We start from the raw sequence: 22,512 nt of genomic DNA, 5'->3' as shown, positions 1-22,512 counted from the left end.
TTGGTGACCTTCAATGCTGCATACATTTTTTGGTACCCTTCCCCAGATCTGTGCCTCGACACAATCCTGTCTCGGAACTCTAGAGACAATTCCTTCGACCTGGTGGCTTGGTTTGCTCTGACATACACTGTCAACTCCGGGACCTTATATAGACAGGTGTGTGCCTTTCCAAATCATGTCCAATTTATTGAATTTACCACAGCTGGACTCCAGTCAAGTTGTAGAAACATCTCAAGGATGATCAATGGAAAAGGGATGCACCTGAGCTAATTTTCGAGTCTCATAGCAAAGGGTCTGAATACTTATGTAAATAAGGTATTTCTGTGCTAAAATGTAAAAAAAACATTTTTGCTTTGGTTGTGTGTAGATTGATGAGGAAAATGCTTTATTTAATCCATTTTAGAATAAGATGGTAACGTAACAAAATTTGGAAAGTGATAGGGTTGGAATACTTTCCAAATGCACTGTATATAACCCATCAGGACAGCGACAAAAACTGTTGAATTTCAGCACCATGCTGACACTGGTTGGGTTAGTGGGAGCTAAAGATTCTGCGATTCTAACAGTCTACTGATTGTCAACACTTGAAATGAAGGGGATAATTTAAATAGAAGCAAGTGTCTTTTAATCCATAAAAAAAAAATCTTAATATGCATTTTCACAAACATGCAGACAAGTTACCTAGTGCTTTACGCTGTGCATATGCTATGAGATAACAAATATTTATTTACAAACAGACATGGCCAAATCATAGGCAAATTAAAACCCTTGTCGCTGTCATATGAAAGAACTTTACACCACCGAATGACCATTTCATTCATTACGTTTCTATGACTGCAACAACCAACAGTTGTTCTTTATTTTAAACCCAAAGTTACAAGCTAACTGTCAATGATGGAAAAAATAATGTCCCATTCAACTTTTCCATCATTCAAATTCAGTCATGAAAATGTAATAGAAAAGGCTGTGAAACAAAATACCCTCCAACATAAGGAATTGTACCTTATCCAAGACTATGCAGGATTTTCAGCTGGCACTGGACTACTGGTAACCGCAAGGGACACGGATGAGTCCATTAATGTGTCCATTACCCCAAAAGCTGGGTAGAGGGGCTCAGTGAATGTGGCCTGGAATGTGTACAGGTGGGTCATGGTGTCAGAGGAGACACTGTAGAAGGACAGAGTGCCATCTGGCCAGTCCAGATACACTCCTACTCTTTGGGGATCAGGTCTGGTGGTTGGGTAAAGAATATGATTCTCTTTATTATTGTGGCGGGCAAGGTAACGGTTCTTTTCTTCGAAGAACATACACCAAGACCTGTCATTGGCTCCCAGCTTACAATCTGTTGCCTTTCCCCACCTGCTAATACATTTATATGCCACTATGTCACAATTCCCAATCAAATCTGCCTCCCAGTAATGCCGTTTGATCAGAGGCGCTCTACACAGCACCTGTGGCATTTCCTCAAATCTCTGTGGGTTATCAGGATATGTCTGTTCTTCATCCACCCATGTTAGCTTTCTGTTTTCCTCAATCAGTGAGAAAAAATAGTTTTGTGTGTTTGGGTCCAGAGTGACTTCAGTGGCATCTGGAGAAGCAAGAGAAGTCAAAGGAGAGAGAATCTTATCATAACCAGTGGGTCAATAGTAGTTGTATTGAATTGCAATATCATTAGCAAAGACACTTACACTTCTTAAGCAGCTCCGGTTTAAACCACAACTCTTCATTTTGGTTCAAACTGTAGGAGAGGCAAAATAATAGTTAGTGACGGACACCGCCTGTGGTGTAAGGACACTTGCCTAGGTATTACTCATTCGAATCTACCTCAACTGGGTTAACCCTATTGGAGTAGTTGTTTACAGGTTTGCCTACGGGCTGGGAGACCCTGGTTTGAGTCCCGGTTGTTGCCGTTTGCTACAGTATGTAGAGCAGCAATGAAGCAACACAATATCAGGACCAGTCTGCTCTCAGACCAACAAGAGAAATGCAGTGATTACTCAAACAGTCAGTTATGGCAGTGGTTACAAGACTGGTGCACAAACAAAGTTTATCATTACAAAAGTCGTAGATTCTTCATTATATTCAGTAGCTGTATAAAGCTGCATGGCTGTTAACTTGTCGTGAATGTTTAGAATGACTAGTATATGCCCAGAACCATTGTGTTGATGGTGAACAAGTCAGGCAGGGGTATATAGAAAAGCAACTTTTTACTTAATGACACATTTTTTGAAGGAAATCTATTTAAAATATATTGTAATTATAGGTAATATTTCATAGAAATCTGGAGAGAGTGGGACCTAAGACAAGTTTTTCACAGTTAGCATACTTGAGTTTATCCAGTCTACAGTATGGATCTGCCAGTCTAGCAGAGAGCAGCTTCACTCCTGAGTATCCTAGGTGATTGAAGCTCAGGTCCACCTCTCTCAAATGGGAAGCCACCCCTGCGCTGTCATGGCTGTGTGCTTAGGGTCGTTGTCCTGTTGGAAGGTGAACCTTTACCCTAGTCTGAGATCCTGAGCACTCTGGAGCAGGTTTTCATCAAGGATCTCTCTGTACTTTGCTCAGTTCATCTTTGCCTCGATCCTGACTAGTTCCCCAGTCACTGCTCTCTTCTGCTCTTTTGCACACAAATATCTCTACCTGTACATGACCATCTGATCATTTATCACTCCAGTGTGAATCTGCAAAATTGTAATTATTCGCCTACCTCATGCCTTTTGCACACAATGTATATAGACTCCCCTTTTTTTTCTTCCTTTTGTGTTATTGACTTGTTAATCGTTTACTCCATGTGTAACTCTGTGTTGTCTGCTCACACTGCTATGCTTTATCTTGGCCAGGTCGCAGTTGCAAATGAGAACTTGTTCTCAACTAGCCTACCTGGTTAAATAAAGGTGAAATAAAAAATAAATAAATAAATAAATAAACTGCCTCTGAAAAACATCCCCACAGCATGATGCTGCCACCATGCTTCACCGTAAGGATGGTGCCAGATTTCTTCCAGATGTGACACTTGGCATTCAGGCCAAAGAGTTCAATCTTGGTTTCATCAGATCAGAGAATCTTGTTTCTCATGGTCTGAGAGGCTTTAGGTGCCATTTGCCAAACTCCCAAGTGGGCTTTCATGTGCCCTTTACTGAGGAGTGGCTTCCGTCTGGCCACTCTACCATAAAGGCCTTGAATGGTGGAGCGAAGCAGAGATGGTTGTCCTTCTGGAAGGTTCTCCCATCTCCACAGAGGAACTCTAGAGCTCTGTCAGAGTGACCATTGGGTTCTGGTCACCTCCCTAACCAAGGCCCTTCTCCCCCTATTGCTCCCCCTGAAAAGATTTAGATGCACTACTGTTCCACTGGAGGTCATAAGGTGAATGCACCAATTTGTAAGTCGCTCTGGATAAGAGCGTCTGCTAAATGACTTAAATGTAAATGTTAAATGTTTTGCCGGGCAGCCAGCTCTAGAAAGAGTCTTGGTGGTTACAAACTTCTTCAATTTAAGAATGATGGAGGCCACTGTGTTCTTGGGGACCTTCAATGCTGCATACATTTTTTGGTACCCTTCCCCTGATCTATGCCTCAACACAATCCTGTCTCGGAGCTCTACGGACAATTCCTTCGATCTCATCGCTTGGTTTTTGCTCTGGCATGCACAGTCAACTGTGGGGCCTCATATAGACAGGTGTGTGCCTTTCCAAATCATGTCCAGTCAATTGAATTTACCAAAGGTGGACTCCAATCAAGTCGTAGAAATGTCTCAAGGATGATCAAGGGAAACAGGATGCACCTGAGCTCAATTTCGAGTCTCATAGCAAAGGGTCTGAATACTTATGTAAATAAGGCATTTCTGTTGTTTAAAAAAAACTTGTTCTAAAAACCTGTTTTCGCTTTGTCATTATGGGGTATTGTGTGTTGATTGCTGAGGATTTTTTATTTATTTAATCCATTTTAGAATAAGGCTGTAACATAACAAAATGTGGAAAAAGTTAAGGGGTCTGAATACTTTCCGGAGGCACTGTATATAACACCAGTTTTAAAAAGTATTATTGTGAATATTATATTTCTGTAAATATAGGAATCTCTTCCTTTGTCCCCATGTATTTCCCACCTCAGTATCTCCAGTTTACAGTGTGGATTTCCCAGTCCAGCAGAGAGCATCTTCATTCCTGAATCCTGTAGATCATTGTTACTTACGTCCAGCTCTCTCAGGGGAGAGGAGTTTGAGCCGAGAACTGAGCCCAAAGTGTAACAACATGTTTCTGTCAGAGAACACCGACTCATCCTAAATGAGAAACGATGATACATAAAGACATAACACAAGATATAACAACATTAACAGGTTATGTAAAAAAGTGAGAACAAAATCACAATCATTCTACAGACCTCAGTTTCTCCAGTTTACAGTGTGGATCCTCCAGCCTAGCAGAAAGCAACACAACGCCCAACCGGTAACTTCTGTGCCCCCTGTGGTAATACAATAAAATACAAAAATGATTAAGGATGAAAACGAAACTTACACAACGACACAAAAAGGAAACAAAGGCCAATTTATGGCAACCATTGCACAGTTCACAAGGCATGCATCAGGCAATACTTTCGACACAAAATTCAACTTACAGATTGCGGCTGTAGGTGGTGAGCTCATTGGCATTAGAGCAGTAATCAAAGACGTTTCTTTGAATTTACAGCTTGAGAGTCTACAAAGAAAGAGACATCAAGTGATTAAATACAGGTCGTCTTACTCTATTGTTGATTTATTTCAGCAAAGAAAGCATCTGTGTGAAGTGAACATGAACACAAAGCATGTACACATTTAATGACATATGCTTTCATTACTGTGCGTGTCCATTACAGTTTGATTTCTCAAAACATGCTCTCAGGGTGACAATTTGAAACTTTGTTGAACAGTTTGTTAGTCACTCTTTGGGGTTGTTATCATGATATCCTATCTGGACCTCTCCAAAATAACTGACCATAGTGTTTATAGTGTGAAGGTTTCAATCCAGCAAAGAATAACATCTCTTTGTCATGAAACGCAATATTACTCAGGTCCAGGTCTCTCAGGGGTGAGTCTGCAAACTGGAGAATGGAGGCCAGCAATTCAAAGCACTGACTTGTGAGTACAATGCCAGACAATCTGCAAGAATAGAGAAAATACAACTCATATAACCTGTGATGTTATGTTACGTCAGGGTCTCTTAACCACTGTATTGTGAATTATTTGGATTTTCCAGGTAAGCCATTGAGAAATGAAATCCCAGTGCTTCTAACTAATAAGGTATACAAAAAGGCCCCCAGCATTGCAAAAATGTCAATTTATGATAATACAAATCTGAACAAGTTGCATATCATAAAAATTTGATAAATACTTATTTATAAGGATGTGGTATGTGTGAATTCTGCATTAATACTTGCATTGCCTTTCTGCGGTTTCTCACATCTGGAAGCAGTCTCAGATGACCTGTGATACCCGTGTTGTAATGATTTATGTCCAACTCATCCAGCACCTCCTCTGACATTTGAAGCATATAAGCCAGTGCTGAGCAATGAGGAGCCGACAGTTCTGTTTCTGATCGGTTTTCTGACTTAAGGTACTTTAGAATGTCTTCTTGTACTGAATTGTCTTTCATCTCAGTCAAGCATTGGAGAAGGTTGATGAATCTTTCAGGTGAGTAATAAAACATCCTGATCCCTAAAATATTTCCTAATTTTCTCAACAGACTCCGAGCCATTCTCACTTTGTGGCAGGAGGCCTTGTAAGAGTTTCTGAGTAGCATCCAGTGAGATGCCAACAAGGAATCGGAGAAACAGGTCCAGGTGTCCATTCTTACTCTGCAAGGCTTTAACAACTATCATCTGCAGAAGCCCGTGCAAGGAAAGCTCATCCAAGGGGCATAATTTTGGCTCATTTTTCAGGAAAGGCACCAGCTCCTTGACGTTCTTTATTACACAACAGTGGAACACGTACAGAGCAGCAAAGAACTCCTGGATACTCAGATGCACAAAGCAATAGACCTTCTTTTTGTACAACACAAGACTCTTCTTTCAAGATTTCTGTGCACAACCCACAGTACCATGCAGCTTCACTGACATCAATGCCATACTCATTCAGGTCCTTCTCATTGAACATGAGATTGCCTTTGTTCAGGTGCTCAAATGCTAGCCTCCCCAGTTTTAGAATTAAGTCTTTACTTGATTCCAAGATCTTCTGTGCTACTGCCTCATTTCGCCCCTGATACTTATCATTTGCCAGGTTTGTCTGAATGAGTAGAAAGTGAGTGTACATCTCAGTCAGAGTTGTTGGGATATCTCCAATCTCATTTGTCATCATCATTTGTACAAGGACTTGGGCAGAAATCCAACAGAAGACTGGTATGTGGCACATGATGTAGCAACTCCTTGATGTTGTAAGGTGTGAGATTATTGTGCTGGCAAGGTTCTCATCACTTATTATTTTCCTGAAATATTCCCCTTTCTGTGAGTCATTGAAACACCGTACTTCGGTCACCTGGTTGATGCACTAACGGTGAATCTGATTGGCTGCTGCTGGTCGTGATGTTATCCAGAGGAGAGCTTTGGGAAGAAGAGTCCCCTTGATAATGTTTGTAAGCAACACATCCACTGATGAGGTCTTTGTAACGTCAGTCAACCTCTTGTTTTTATGAAAATCCAATTCAAGTTGGTTTTCATCCAGACCATCACAGATTAACAGAAATTTACAAACAGCAAATGTCTTTGTGTCTTCTATCTCTGCAAGTTCAGGGTGGAAGTCATTCAGAAGTTCAGAAAGACTGTACTGGTCATCTTTGATCAAATTCAGCTCACGGAAAGGAAGAACAAAGACGAAATCCACATCCTGATTGGCTTTTCCTTCTGCCCAGTCTAGGATGAACTTATGCACCGAGACCGTTTTTCCGATTCCAGTGATGCCTTTGGTCATTACAGTTCTGATGGGTCGGCCTTTTCCAGGTAAGGGTTTGAAGAAGTCATTGCAGTTGATTGGAGTGTCTGTTGCTTTTTTCCCCCGGGATATTTTCCCAATCTGCCACACTTCATGTTCATCATTCACCCCTTGACTATCTCCCCCTGTGATATAGAGCTTGGTGTAGATCCGTTCGAGAGGAGTTTCATAGTCTGTGTTTCCCTCGAAAACAAATTGAAACTTCTCCTTCAGACTGGCTTTATGCTCCTCTTTAACTCTCTGCATCACATCATCCACTGTAAGGAAAAGGAATATAAAAGCCAAAAATAAATAAAGATACATCTGTTGGGGTGACATTTCCATAGTGCAAAAGCATTGTGCAAAAAATAATGTTAACCTTGTTTTAATATTGCCTTGTGATTTACTTGGAAAGGTTTCTTCTTTAAAAATTGTATTGGAGGATCGCAGCCAACTGAAAGCTGCATACACCGCGCCCCCTACTGTACTGGAGTGTGAGACCGGTCACAGCCTCCCAATACATCGATATTCTCTTATCTAACCCTGTGTTTCTAACCAAATCAAATAAAGCCCTACAAAGCTTACTACTTCCATCCCCCCACCGAAATCCCATCCCCGCCCAACCCCTCTGACCCTAGCAAACTAACTCTCTACGTCATAAAATTCACAACATAATACTACATGTTCAACCGTTTCTTTTACCATACGCCCATCTCACATACCAGTACCATGGTTCCCTATCAATTTCAGAATAATTCAATACCATATGTCCTAATCTCATCCTAGACAACATAACGTCCTCTTTTCTGTTCCCATTACATTTTATCTCGTACAGATTTCCTTGTTCTATAAAACTGTCTCCCCTTTACCACTTGCATCCCATTGCCTCTGACAACAATCCAACAGCGTTTGATATGAATGTTTTACTCTCCTCTCCCTAATTGCACCTGTAGGCCTATATCCACAAAATTATTTTTCACTGCTTCCTTTGCTATTTTATCTACTATATCATTCCCATCGACTCCTTTATGAGCAGGAATCCAACAAAACTGAACCTCTATCGCATTTCTTGTTAACCCTAACAACATCATCATTATTTCTATCCATAAATCCTCACGTTCCAATTTCCCAGTACTTAGACTGCACAAAACTGATGTAGAACCTGAACATATTACTGTTCTTCTTGGTTGCCCCTCCTCTAGCCATTGCAATCCAACAATTATAGCAACCATTTCTGTTGCATATACAGATAAATAATTTGTTGCATGGATTAACATTGAACTCAGGAATACACCTGCTCCAGTCTTCCCATTCATGGAATCCTTTGAACCATCTGTGTATACTACCAAGCAAGAATAAAACTGGTTACCAATATATTGATCCACTATTGTTCCTATATTTTCTTCAAACCACTGTTTCTTTTCTTTGATCAGGCTAAGATTAACATATGGCTTTGTATAAAACCATGGTGGCACATTTCCTATTGTCACAGATGGCCCTATATCAAGGTACCTGAGTCCATATTCATCTACCCTTTTCCCAATCTCTGGGCCAAATCCCCTCTTTTGATATTGTTTATATACCGAGCAGTCTTCCAATACTACTAGTGTAGGATGATCTGCCTTGAACGTTTCTTTAACAATGTGCATTAGAAAGAGGCAATTATTTAACTAGAGTTTAGTAAACTGAGCAATGCATAAATAGTCGCCTCTTTACAAAGGCACATTTTTAAAACTGTTTCAAATGAAATCACGCTGCCAGATTACAATACGATTAACGAATTCTGCAATCTGCCCAATGTTTTTGCACTATGAAAATGTCGCCCTCAATCTAGTACCTTACAATTATCACAGTCATCAAACTAAATACTTATGATACTTTTTACTCATTAGCTACTCTACAAGGTAAAATGTTCATTGAAATGTCTTTCTTGTTTCAGTAGTTTTCATCTTAAAAAAAGAAAAATCAATTAAGTTTCATTTTTTGTTGATATAAATGCATTATGAGTGGATGTGGGAGAAACACCATAAAGTGTCCTCCAAGTTTGTGTGGTAGTGCGCTTCAGAAAGGATGTGTTTTAGGTCTCCGGACACTGAGGACTGGCATTGTGGATGACATCCAACTCACTGCAGAGAGTGAGAGGGAGGAAGGGAGAGCGTTTAACCAGCACACACACACATGAGAAGGGTAGCACTTTATGATAACACCTGGTAATAAAACATTTGGTGGATTAGTAAATAGTTTATTCATCATTAATTAAGCTATTCCTACATTTAAAAATGTATTAAACTATTGTATTAAACTAACAATACAGACAAAACACAGAATGTTAAAGAAAATGTACTTTCTTTGCTACATCTGGAAAATGTAAATAAAATGTAAATATTTCCTGTAACATTCGGTCTCTATTTTAACAAAACTAACGCAATGGTAATTTTATGCGCTATAGGTTTGGGGTGGGGGGGTGTCAGGAATATTTTAGCTATTTTCACAACCAAAATTATGCTCGCCGTAGCTGGCAGTGGCTCGAAAGGGCTGGGTTTTGATGAATAAACAAGTTGTAGGTGTGTAAGAAAGTGCTCCATGGCCAAATATGTGCTTGCATTAAGTTGTGTATTTACGGTCTTATGTATTCAGTTGTCATCAACTACAATTAGAATGTTAGTCCATTATAGCCTAGTTTGTTAAATAGCCTACAGAAATCAAATGTAGGCTTATCCCATATTTGCTAAATATGTTGAACATGTTTGGAGTCCACATTGGTCTAAGTAATTGCATGGCTTCATTTTGGAAATATATTGTTAAACATAGCATTTGCACTAGAGGAGGCTGGTGGGAGGAGCTATAGGAGGAAGGGCTCATTTTATTGGCTGGAATGGAATTAATGGAACAATGTGTTTGATACCGTTCCATCTATTCCATTCCAGCCATTACAACGAGCCCATCCTCCTATAGCTCCTCCCACCAGCCTCTGATTCACACTGACATTGGCCTAATGTAAAAAGCTTTTTTGTCTGAGCCATGAAAATGCCAATTGTTATCAATGAGCAAGATTACATTCAATATTGGTAAGACCTAAAAAGACAGATAATAGTTCTAATCAAATTCTAATAAAATGAGACCACTTGTTTTAAAATTGTCTCTGTCTAAATACAGTAACAGGCACCATAATTGCTCCCCGTGGGCATATAATATTAGGCCTAAAACAACATAAACAACCAAGGGTTTTTTCTGACAAGTTCAGTGCCGAACCTGGCATAAGGGGAAAGGGGAAATAAAAAGGGAGATACCTAGTCAGTTGTACAACTGAATGCCTTCAACTGAAATGTGTCTTCCGCGCCCTCTGTGTTGTGTCCGTATTCTTTTACTGTTGATAAGCGAGGCATATTTCAGGTCATTTTGAGCCCTTTGTGGCGCATCAGCTACTGCTGGAATGGCTACTTATGGCATGGCCAGCCTTAAGGCTTTATCAGGTATAGATAGTCCTCACTTTAGATCCTTGCCTGCAAAAGACTTAACTAATGATTAGCAAATGCTTTGTAAGTAACCCTATCAGGGTTTTGTAAGTAACCCAACTCTGTGTCCACAGTTAAACGAGACTGGGTCTCTCAGCCCATGCTCACACACTGGACAGACTAGACCAGCCCTCAACTCACTACAGAGAATAATAGAGGGGGTGAGACAAGCAATTATATGCGTGTTTGTGTGCCTCTTTCTATTTTGGTTAGTCAGAGGTAATTATAGTGTATTGTGAGATTTTTATTTTTTTGTATAAATGCAGTTATTCTCTTCTCCAGTGGGTGTATCATCAGAGTACAACAACCCACCTCCTTTTCATCTCCCTCTCTCGCTCCAGCACCTGATCATTGCTACAACTCTTTTGATCTTGCTCCAGGTCATCCAAGAGGTCAGGAAGGGAGTGTGCCATGGTGACAAGCTGAAACAAACACAGTAATATCATAGCCATCAGTTTGATTTAGTTTTGACATGCAGTACATTTCACTTCAGGGCATCTAAACAATCCCTTTTTATCTGTGCAAAAACGGACCCTTGACCATTTGTCAGGTTGACGCCTCTTGAGATTTACAGTACATAGGATGCAGAGCTGCATTATCTTTGAATATCTAACGCAATACTGTAGGTCAGGTTAAATATTACTTAAACGTTTCACCTGAGACAGGTATTTGCTCAGGGTGTACCCTATAACCCATGTACATGCTAAGAACGTCACAAGCTATAGAAGGCAGATATTAAATATTTTGGGTTGTGTCATGTGGGTTGCTTGTTGTTATGCAACATTTACTTATTTCTGTTCTAGTTTCACCGATTTTCGTCATTTTTTTGAGGAAAGAGGTTTTTATGGCTCACATCTCTTCCTGGCAAAGAGTTTGTTTACTAGTACTGTTATTGTACCCCTTATGAAAAAAGATTACAGTCAGAGTCTAAGTTAGCAGCAAATACTGCGTCCAAAATAACACCACTTTTTTTTACTGCAGTCATTTTGCAGTGTAACTGTAGTATGAGTGCAGTATAACTGCAGTTATTCTGCAATTACTGCGTCCAAATGATCACAGTCGACTGCAGTTACTGCACTTTTACTGCAGTTTCTGCAATCTCTGTTTTAAGGGATCGGTCAGTAGGTTGGTCAAATGAGTCTGTCAAATGACAGTTAACAGCTTTACATTTTCTACTTAATTCTTTCGGAGAACTTCTACTTAACGTTACATAGTTGAGGTATTACTACATTATTTCGACGACAGTGATACGTGCTTCATAAAATAAGGCCAGTAACCTCTTCAAAGGATACCTTCCAGTCCAACCCGCCATTTTAGAATGTGCCCACAACGTATTTTCCAAAAACAAAAGGTAGCCTAGTGAGTCTTCATATAGAAAACATTTTTCAGTTTCAAGTAAGAAAACAATAACTCACCAATACGTGAACAGTTTGTTCAAACAATATTTGAAATTAAACAACGAATACGGATAAACATTTCGACTGCTTGAATACAGTCCTGCAATTTGTTTGTTGTTGGGCGGCCCGACCAATGGAGTTAAAGTTGTTGTGATGGGTCGTTCGCGAACGACTCGGCTCTAAGAGTCGGCTCTTGTAGTTGAACATTGGGAGCCGGCACGCATATCAGAAGAGCCGAATCTATTTATAAAAAAATATATAAAAAATAAAGATATGAATAATCAAAACATTTAAATGAATAGAATTAACTAATTCAAAGAACGAAAAAATAAATAAAATAATAATAGGACTAAATGCTCAAGCTGTCTGCTCAGAAAAAGAGCATCATCTGTGTCAACCAATGAAGCAAACATGCGTGAGGGAGGGCCGAACCAACTCACTCACAGTCACACACTTAGCAGCCGAGGAGAGAGAGGGAGGAGAGAGAGGAAGGACAGATGTGAAAACAACAGCTGGACAATTAGTCGGAAGCACAGTAACATTTGGATGCATTTTAATAATGTAGACAATGTTAGAGCACAGTGTAGAATTTGCCGATTCTACGCACAACCTACACCGGCATATGCGAACTGTGCACCCAACTGTGAAGCTAGCTGAAGCAGAGCTTCGAGAAACTAGCGTGCCTCCTAGTGGTAGTGGTGGAGCCAGCACCTCCACACGTGGAGATACATCCACCCAGTCAAGTAGGCCGACTCCGCGACCCACAGCAACGCAATCTTCTATGGACCAGTTTATGCCAAAGTATATGTCTGTAGCAAAACAAGGCCAAATTGATATTGCATTGGCTAAAATGATTAGAAATTATAGCAATAGTCTATATCCAAATGTACACAATTCCAAGCAGGAAAACCCTTTCAAAATCACGTATTCCATAACTGTATGAGATCACACAGGCTTCAGTGAGGGAAAGCGGTTTCTTGAGTCAAAGGATGCCATCATCTCCACCCTGGCCATTGTCAATGCACCTGTTGATGCTCTGAACCATGAGGAATGGGAGGTTACCACAGGACGTGACAGAGTTGATGGACACCCTTCTTTCATCAATGGACAGAAAGTTCCTCAGAATAGAATATAATCACTTGCTATCAGAAACCGCTGCACTTGACCCCAGGTTTAAGAAGTTAGCCTTCAGTGATGCCAGAGCGATTGATGATGCTCTTAAAAAAATAACCTCAGCAGCAGCTAGGGACAGCCCCAGGAGTCAGCTGGCTCAGGCACCAGGGCAACAGGAAGAAGAGAGAGCAGATGGAGCAGAAGCACCAGCAGTAGTGCCACAAACGTCTGCTGTTTGGATGCTGTTTGACGAGAGAGAAACTGGGGATGCAGCACGAAGGAATCACTCAGCTGATGCCATAATGGAGGTCCAATCCTATTTGGAGGAGCCCCTCCTGCAGATCCTCTGAGCTGGTGGAAGAACAAGGCCTCTCTCTACCCGCGGCTTACTAAAGTCATGACACGGAGACTCTGCATAGTGGCCACATTCGTTCCCTCTGAGAGGGTCTTCTTGAAAACGGGACAAATAATTACTGAGAAGAAACCGCACCAGCCCCTCGAAAGTTAGGCAGCTTGCATTTCTGAATGCAAATCTCTCATAAAAGCAAAATATGGTCAGCATTTCTGTGTGCTGCTGGTTATAACATGGCAATAAAGAAGAGAGAGAAAAGAGGGACCATTTTAATGTTTTAAGTGGGATGCTGCAGTTTTGCACATTGTTATTTATTTTTCTTTGATATGGTGCAATATTCTATTGTTATGTTGTTCAGATTGTATTAGTTTTGTATTGTTACATTTATATGCACTTTGTTTATATACATTAAAAAAGTTATACTTTAAATGCAAATGTTTAAAAGCATTATTTTGAAATATTTTTTAAATACAATGTGGTTAATGTAGAATATGATTTCATTTCATAATTTAATTCGAATTATTCTAACACCAATGATAGTCAAACTATCGCAAACTGTTTGACTTGAAAAAAATACAAAACATTTATTTTTATAGAGCCGTTTGGGAGCCAAAAGAGCTCACTGAAAAGAGCCGGAATGCCCACTACTAAATTAGTTAGGTCATTCTCATTGAAAGCAAGTCTACGCCGTATATCTATCTGTACCATGTGCGGTATTTCTAGAAGTCCCGTTCTTAAATTTTGTGTTTGCATCTTTTACTTTGGTTTTGTACACCAGCTTTAAACAGTAGTGATGTTTGTGAGGGTTGATACCAGTGTGGTGAGATTATTGGTGAGGAGTCGACTCCAAAAGAATCGATTCCTCGACTCCTTGCCCTTCGACTCCCGGTGTGGACTCACATTTCTGGGTGCCAAGCTTTGATTCCGCTAGAAAATCGACTCCTAAGATTCCATATTTTTGCACCGGGGGAAACTATTTTCCATAGTCTATTTCGAGAACACAAACTCTCGCATCTTTCACGGCAAAGAAAGAGCAAACTAGCGAGGGAGAGAGAGAGAGATGGAAGGGGGAGTTCCGCCAGGTATTGGTAGGCATGTAGGCAGCAGAGCAAGTGAGCGGAGTCGAGCGGTTGGAAATCCCATTGCTCATGAAGCCTCCATGTCCGTTTCTACAATCTGCTATAAACATCTCCGTGTTCACAGGAAGAAAAAAAACTCCCGCTCCAAATTGGCTACATTCATTAAAATCACAATTTAACCAACACCCATCTATTTTTATGAATTCCTGGACCTACTAATTGTTTTTTATGTATTGAAACCAAACCATATGATTTTGAATGAAAAGTATTTAAATTAACATGAAAAGGTGAATGTAAGAAGCAAGCATAATTTCAAATAGGCTGCATGTATGTAGACCTTGGTGGGGGGGGGATGTATGCCAGCAACGCCATTACACAACACAACACTAAACAATAAATTAATTGCACGATAACGGTGACAAACTGTTAGGGCCCACTTAAAGCTGTCCTAACATATTACCACCACTACACCTGGCTATCAGTTGAGCCTTGTCTGGCAGCGAAACAGTTCAATCAGCCTCATTTACTGCCTTTTAAGAAAACAGCTGATATGGCTGACATGCTTAAACAAATGTAGTTTCTAATGACAATTGAGATGTACAGCTATGACATAAGGGGACGACAAGTGGATAAGAGCCAATCCGTCATTTCAATTAAGACATTCATGAGCGAGCTACGGACGTACTCAATATAACTATTTGTTTGCACTTTTGAAATGTACAGTGACAGAATTAAGAACATGGGTCGATCTTTCAGTGTTCTCCCTGTACCAAGTCAGAACCGTAGGATAAATAAAGGGGGTTAAATCAAACAAATTATTAGGGTGAGGCACATGGGTTACTAACATCTTACTACACAACATACACTTAGTATTACTTTCTTAGCTACAGTATACATATCTCCCTGGCATATTACATCATTTATGCAGCAGCATACAATACATTTTTGGACTTGTTGTGCTGTGCTCACTTGAACAGGAAGATGGCATTTCACAACACCCACAATAACATCTGCTAAATACAGTGGCAAGAAAAAGTATGTGAACCCTTTGGAAATACCTAGATTTCTGCATAAATTGGTCATAAAAATTGATCTGATCTTCATCTAGGTCACAACAATAGACAAACACCGTCTGCTTAAACTAATAACACACAAACAATTATATGTTTTCATGTCTTTATTGAACACACAGTGTAAACATTCACAGTGCAGGGTGGGAAAAGTATGTGAACCCTTGGATTTATAACTGGCTGAGCCTCCTTTGGCAGCAATAACCTCAACAAAATGTTTTCTGTATTTGCGGACCTGCACAACGGTCAAGAGGAATTTTGGACCATTCGTCTTTACAAAAAATTTTCAGTTCAGCAATATTCTTGGACATGGTTTTGTTTGATTTTACCATGTGTTGACCATGCTGTGTAGTTAATGTGTGGTCAATTTGTGGTCAGAGGGAGCTGGGGTGCAGAGTGTTGGCACTGCTACTTCCTACCTGATGGGTAAATAGACATCACTTCTACTTTTCCAATCAATCAAATCAATGAAGATTATTATTTATTTTTTACATCAGCAGTTTTCACAGTGCTTTTACGGTAACCTGGCCTACACCAGAGAAACCCGAACAATACAGGGCACCACTTCTACTGCCATCTATTTCTCCCTGTGTGACGTCATATCCTGTTCCTGTTTAGGCACCTGGCCAGCCGAGTGCAGGGGGGCTCTCCCGTCAACATGAGGCTCCTGCTGCTCCCGCCCCAAATACACACACACACACACACACACACACACACACACACACACACACACACACACACACACACACACACACACACACACACACACACACACACACACTATTAGGAATGTTTCCCTATTTACATGTTTGGTTGTATGTGTGTTTTGTGTCAGAATAGAGGGAGGATAAGCCAGTGTTTGAGAAGAGGCGTCTGATGTAGGGGTCTTCATGGGCCCAAAAAGTTGGACTCATTCCAAAATGGACCTGGGGCTTTCCCACCCGGACCTGATATGCATAAATATATTTTTAAAATATGCAGACAAAATGTAAGGATGCTGGAGAAGTGCTTGACGCCATCTGTCAAGAATGGGCGAGGCAATGTGATGGTCTGTGGGTGCTTTGGTGGTGGTAAAGTGGGAGATTTGTACAGGGTAAAAGGGATCTTGAAGAAGGAAGGCTATCACTCCATTTTGCAACGTCATGCCATACCCTGTGGACGACGCTTAATTGGAGCCAGAGCACAGCTCCAAACTTTGCAAGAACTATTTAGAGAAGAAGCTGTAATCTGGTATTCTGTCTATAATGGAGTGGCCAGCACAGTCACCAGATCTCAACCCTATTGAGCTGTTGTGGGAGCAGCTTGACGATATGGTACGTAAGAAGTGCCCATCAAGCTAATCCAATTTGTGTGAGGTGATTCAGGAAGTATGGGGTGAAATCTCTTCAGATTACCTCAAGAAATTGACAACTAGAATGCCGAAGGTCTTTAAGGATGTAATTTCTGCAAATGGAGGATTCCTTGACGAAAACAAAGTTTGAAGGACACAATTATTATTTTCATTAACAATCATTATTGTCAATGCCTTGACTATATTTCCTATTAATTTTGCAACTAATTTCATGTATGTTTTCATGGAAAACAAGAACATTTATTTTTTTGTGTGGATTTTACCCCTTTTTTCTCCCCAATTTCGTGGTATCCAATTGTTACTACTCTCTTGTCTCATCGCTACAACTCCCGTACGGGCTCGGGAGAGACGAAGGTTGAAAGTCATGCGTCCTCCGATACACAACCCAACCAAGCCGCACTGCTTCTTAACACAGCGCCGGAGGAAACACCGTGCACCTGGCAACCTTGGTTAGCGTACACTGCGCCCGGCCCGCCACTGAAAGTATTCAGACCCCTTGACCTGATTCAGAGTGCGAAAGACACATTTCAATTGAATGCATTCAGTTGTACAACTGACTAGGTATACCCTTTTCCATTTTTCCACATTTTGTTATGTTACAGCCTTATTCTATAATTGATCAAATAATTTTTCTACTCATCAATCTACACACAGTACCGCATAATGACAAAGCAAAAACGGGTTTTGAGATTTTAGAAAACAGAAATACCTTATTTAAGTAAGTATTCAGACCCTGTGCTATGAGACTCGAAATTGAGCTCAGGTGCATCCTGTTTCTATTGATCATCCTTGACATGTTTCTACAACTTGATTGGAGTCCACCTGTGGTAAATTCAATTGATTGGACATGATTTGGAAAGGCACAAACCTGTCTATATAAGATCCCACAGTTGATAGTGATGTCAGAGCAAAAACCAGGCCGTGAAGTGGAAGGAATTGTCCGTAGGGCTCCGAGACATGATTGTATCGAGGCACAGATTTGGGGAAGTGTATCAAAACATTTCTGCAGCATCGAAGGTCCCCAAGAATGCAGTGGCCTCCATCATTCTTAAATGGAAGAAGTTTGGAATCACCAAGATTCTTCTTGGAGCTGGCCACCGGGCTAAACCAGATGGTCATTCTGATGGAGCTCCATAGTTCCTCTGTGGAGATGGGAGAACCTTCTAGAAGGACAACCATCTCTGCAGTACTCCACCAGACAGAAGCCACTCCTCAGTAAAAGGCACATGGCAGCCCGCTCGGAGTTTGACAAAAGGCACCTGAAGTCTCTCAGACCATGAGAAACAAGATCCACTGTTCTGATGAAACCAAGATTGAACTATTTGGCCTGAATGCAAAGTGTCACGTCTAGAGAAGCTGCCAGCGTCCCTGCGGTGAAGCATGGTGGTGGCAGCATCATGGTGTGGGGATGTTTTTCAGTGGCAGGGACTGGGAGACTAATCAGGATCGAGGAAAGATGAACGGAGAAAAGTACAGAAAGATCCTCGATGAAAACCTGTTCCAGAGCACCCAGGACCTCAGACTGGGGCGAAGGTTCACCTTCTAACAGGACAATGACCCTAAGCACACAGCCAAGACAACGCAAGAGTGGCTTCGGGACAAGTCTGTGAATGTCCACGAGTGGCCCAGCCAGAACCTGGACTTGAACCCAAATGAACATATCTGGATCATCAGAGAAGAATGGGGGAAACTCCCCAAATACAGGTTTGCGGAGCTTGTAGCGTCATACCCAAGAAGACTCAAGGCTGTAATCATAGGGGGAAATCCCAGGGGGGACGGGGGGACACGACCCCCCCATCCTGGGAAAAATAGGATTCCCCCCCCCCCCCCGTAAACATAACTATGTAATTTCAATAATATTAATAATACGCAATGAAAGCACTTGTGCTGATTATAGACACATACGAGTGTGTTTTTAAGTTTCAAAAGATTGCTACCCCCCGCCCTTTGCCTCACAATGGTTTGATCCACTGCCAGTTCCTTATCTGGTAGGTAACAGAGGATTCGTATCTACTGTCTGAAAGACACTCAATGCACGTAACTGACGTGAGGCTAATCGCGCCATAGCAATGTTTTTTGTTTTATGTTGGCAGGGTTTACACACACACTATCTGAATTTGCAGAGCTAGCGTGCAAACATTAACTATTAAACTAGCTAGTAACTATTCCATTCATGTGGCGTCATCAAAGATGGAATCTTTGCTGTCGTCAGTTTATTCCAGGATCAGCATGCAGCTGTAGTGCTACAAAGTCCCTGTGATAAGGTTAGCGATCAACTGAACATAACTACACTCTCTTCTACCATTGTCTTAAATATCTTTAATGGTCTCGTTGCAAAAACTAAATTGTCGCTTTGGGACTTTGAAGCACGTGTGCTGATCTTGGAGTAAACTGATAATAGCAAAGATTATAGCAAACACCACAGAAACGGAATTGGTGCTCGCTAGCATTGCAAATTCAGCTATTGTTGGAAGCCAGCCAATATGAAACAAACTATATTAAAATTACAAAAGGTTGCAGCTTATGTTGTGTAAATGGTGAACTCATACAGCTGTCAATTCTTGTCACTGCAATTCGTTTCACATTTGCTAGTGTAGAGGACTGCTAATTCCTATGTAGGTGACATTACATTGCTATAGCTGAGACAACGTATTTTCATAGTAAAACATGTTGGGCCCCATACAGGATATCTCTCACACACACACACTCACTTAAATCATCCACAACACTGTCACAACAGGATACTCCTAGCCACAGGTGCTAGCCGTCAGTTCGGCCACAACTCCCCTGAAGATAGGGACGCACACGCATTACACACTGACTCTCGAGGACAAGATAGGGACGCACACACATTACACATGGACTCTTGAGGACAGGACAGGGACGCATACGCTCTTACACACTGACCCCAGAAGACAGGGACGACGCACATACAGTACACACATAGCTGCCGAGGACACCCAGATAAGACACCCACAGATTGGCAGAAAGCCTAGACTTGGAGACAAACTAGCACACACACATAATCTCCCTCCCAGCCGAACATTGTGTGACTGAAGATAGCGCACACACCAAATCTCCTTTTCAGCTGACCATGGTGTGACGACCAAGAACAGGCATGGCAGGATTCTACGATAACGGACAGACAACTGAGCCAATGCCGGATGACTACACCCCAGCCTGATCCAATCCGAAGATCCGATCTCCTAGAAATCAACCTACTTTCTGTTCTGTATATGAAGCTTGTACTCACTGTTAGCAGGGTTCCTTCTGCTAGTCTCTGATGAGCTATCAGAGGGGCCCGTATATACGCTGTACCAGATATCTTTACTCTGAATAAACCTGTCGCTTGTCATATAATTGACCACCTTGTCCGAATCGATCCTTGACCGACTCGCCCTATCTACATATCCCATTATCAACACTAGCTATATTTAGATCGAAGCCCATATAGAATGATAGAAGATAAGATGATAGAAGCCCATCTCCTACTGTAAATAACCTACATACGGTGTGTGTGTGTGTGTTTGTGCAGCTTGCCAGGTAGAAACATTTCAGAAAAAAGTAAAAAGTCAGACAGAGTATTTTTCAGTACACCAAAACGCAAAGCAAGAACCCTAGTAGCCTAAGACTAGTTGATAAAATGTTAATTAGAAAGAAGTGAAATGCTAATGGAAAAGTTCCACAATGATGTCATTAGGCAGATCAGGCAACAGAGGGCACACAGACAGCAGAGCTGGGGACAGATGGGCAGGGACAGACAGGCAGAGACAGGGAGTCTCAGGTAAGTTTGTTGAGTCATTTGTTTGGCAAGATTATGAAAGGTTCTACATTTTTTTGACTTGTAAAATAGGGACATAATTGGAAAATGCCATGGATACCCCCACTCTCAACTTAAACTGGTGACTGAACTAAGATTTGTTTAAGGCAATGGTATTGCTGTTGTGATTAATTGTGTTGTTTTGGGTACTGGTAGTTAGGAGTACGGCAAACACCTTGTTTATTTTCTAGGAGACAAACTGTGAGGCAGTGAGGGTGGTGAAAGGGAAAGAGCCAAGGAGAGAGACTTCAGAGGACAGTGTCACAGCCACGGCAGGACCAGGTGTCAACCTTGTTGCCAGCTGCACCAGTATAGGGGACAGTGTCACAGCCACGTCAGGACCAGGTGTCAACCTTGTTGCCAGCAGCACCAGTATAGGGGACAGTGTCACAGCCACGGCAGGACCAGGTGTCAACCTTGTTGCCAGCAGCACCAGTATAGGGGACAGTGTCACAGCCACGGCAGGACCAGGTGTCAACCTTGTTGCCAGCTGCACCAGTATAGGGGACAGTGTCACAGCCACGTCAGGACCAGGTGTCAACCTTGTTGCCAGCAGCACCAGTATAGGGGACAGTGTCACAGCCACGGCAGGACCAGGTGTCAACCTTGTTGCCAGCAGCACCAGTATAGGGGACAGTGTCACAGCCACGGCAGGACCAGGTGTCAACCTTGTTGCCAGCTGCACCAGTATAGGGGACAGTGTCACAGCCACGGCAGGACCAGGTGTCAACCTTGTTGCCAGCATCACCAGTATAGGGGACAGTGGCACAGCATTGTCCAGTTACCTCAGTGATGGCACAAAACCATATCAGCCACACCCACAATTTATAGAACCGCAAACTCTTGCCAACAGAGTGTTGACGTTTCAAGAGAGATGGTTTCGCGATTTCCCCTGGCTACATTATAATCCATCAATAAAAGGAGTGTTTTTTTCACTGTAGCCAAGTGTTTTGAAGCCATCCATCTTTTGGCCAAAGAACAGATGCTGCCTTCATTAGTGCAGGATTTAGGAACTGGAGAAAAGCCATTGTAAAATTCACAGCACATCAAAACTGCCAAACCCACCTCCACTGTGTAACTGTAACAGCACACCAGCTAAATCCAATCAGTGTCCAGTTATCCAGTGCGTGGGGTAAACAGCAGAAATTACGAAAGTTACCTTGCACTGTATGAGAAAGTAACAACATTGATTGAATTCATTGAGACACTCAATACGATTTGCTGGCAAAGCAGTGGATCACTATAGGACAGAATTTTTTAACGTGTTGGATGGTGTGGAGGTTCAGTTTGGCGACCGTTTTGACCAGGACAGTCTAAACATTCTGTAAAATTTGGAAAGAGTGCTTCTCACGGGGGAGTTGGATGAGTCTCTAGATCAGTACCCTGAGCTGAACATAGATTCTCTTTCAGTGCAGTTGCCTCTCTTTCGCAACAAATACCCGTGTATCAGCAGTTGAGAGGCAGTAGAGGTCCTCAGGAGGCTTCCAGTGGAGGTGCGGGGGTTGGTTGACCAAGTTAAGGTGCTGATCAGAATTGTCTGTAATGTACATAAAGACAGGCTGGACAGTCTTGAGGGAAAATATCTGCCAGCAATTTGTTGGATCCATTGAAACCCTCAAACATAGGTTCGGTTCTTTTGTTCAGTAGTGTGTATAGCAGTGGTTCTCAACCTTTTTTAGTACTGGAACCCCTGCATATTTTGAGGAAAGGCAGGCAAGGTTTTGAGTGGTCCTCAGGGACCTCCACACCCTCTATATTATATGTAAAGTTAGTGGAATCCTTGTGCTGCTGAATACGTTCATGACCCTTTTTTATTTCATGGACCCCTTGCCATTACACCAGGGACCCCTAGGGGTCCACATACCCTGTTTGAGAACCCCTG

General features: G+C 41.7%; 1 pseudogene; it reads right to left on the bottom strand.

The window, feature by feature from the left end:
- Positions 1-608: 608 nt before the first annotated feature.
- Positions 609-12,017, bottom strand: LOC115142744 (protein NLRC3-like; annotated as a pseudogene).
- Between the last annotated feature and the right edge of the window lie 10,495 nt (positions 12,018-22,512).

The sequence above is a fragment of the Oncorhynchus nerka genome, linkage group LG15, assembly GCF_034236695.1.
Source record: "Oncorhynchus nerka isolate Pitt River linkage group LG15, Oner_Uvic_2.0, whole genome shotgun sequence".
Lineage (NCBI taxonomy): Eukaryota > Metazoa > Chordata > Actinopteri > Salmoniformes > Salmonidae > Oncorhynchus > Oncorhynchus nerka.
This window is presented reverse-complemented; position numbering and strand designations above follow the sequence as displayed.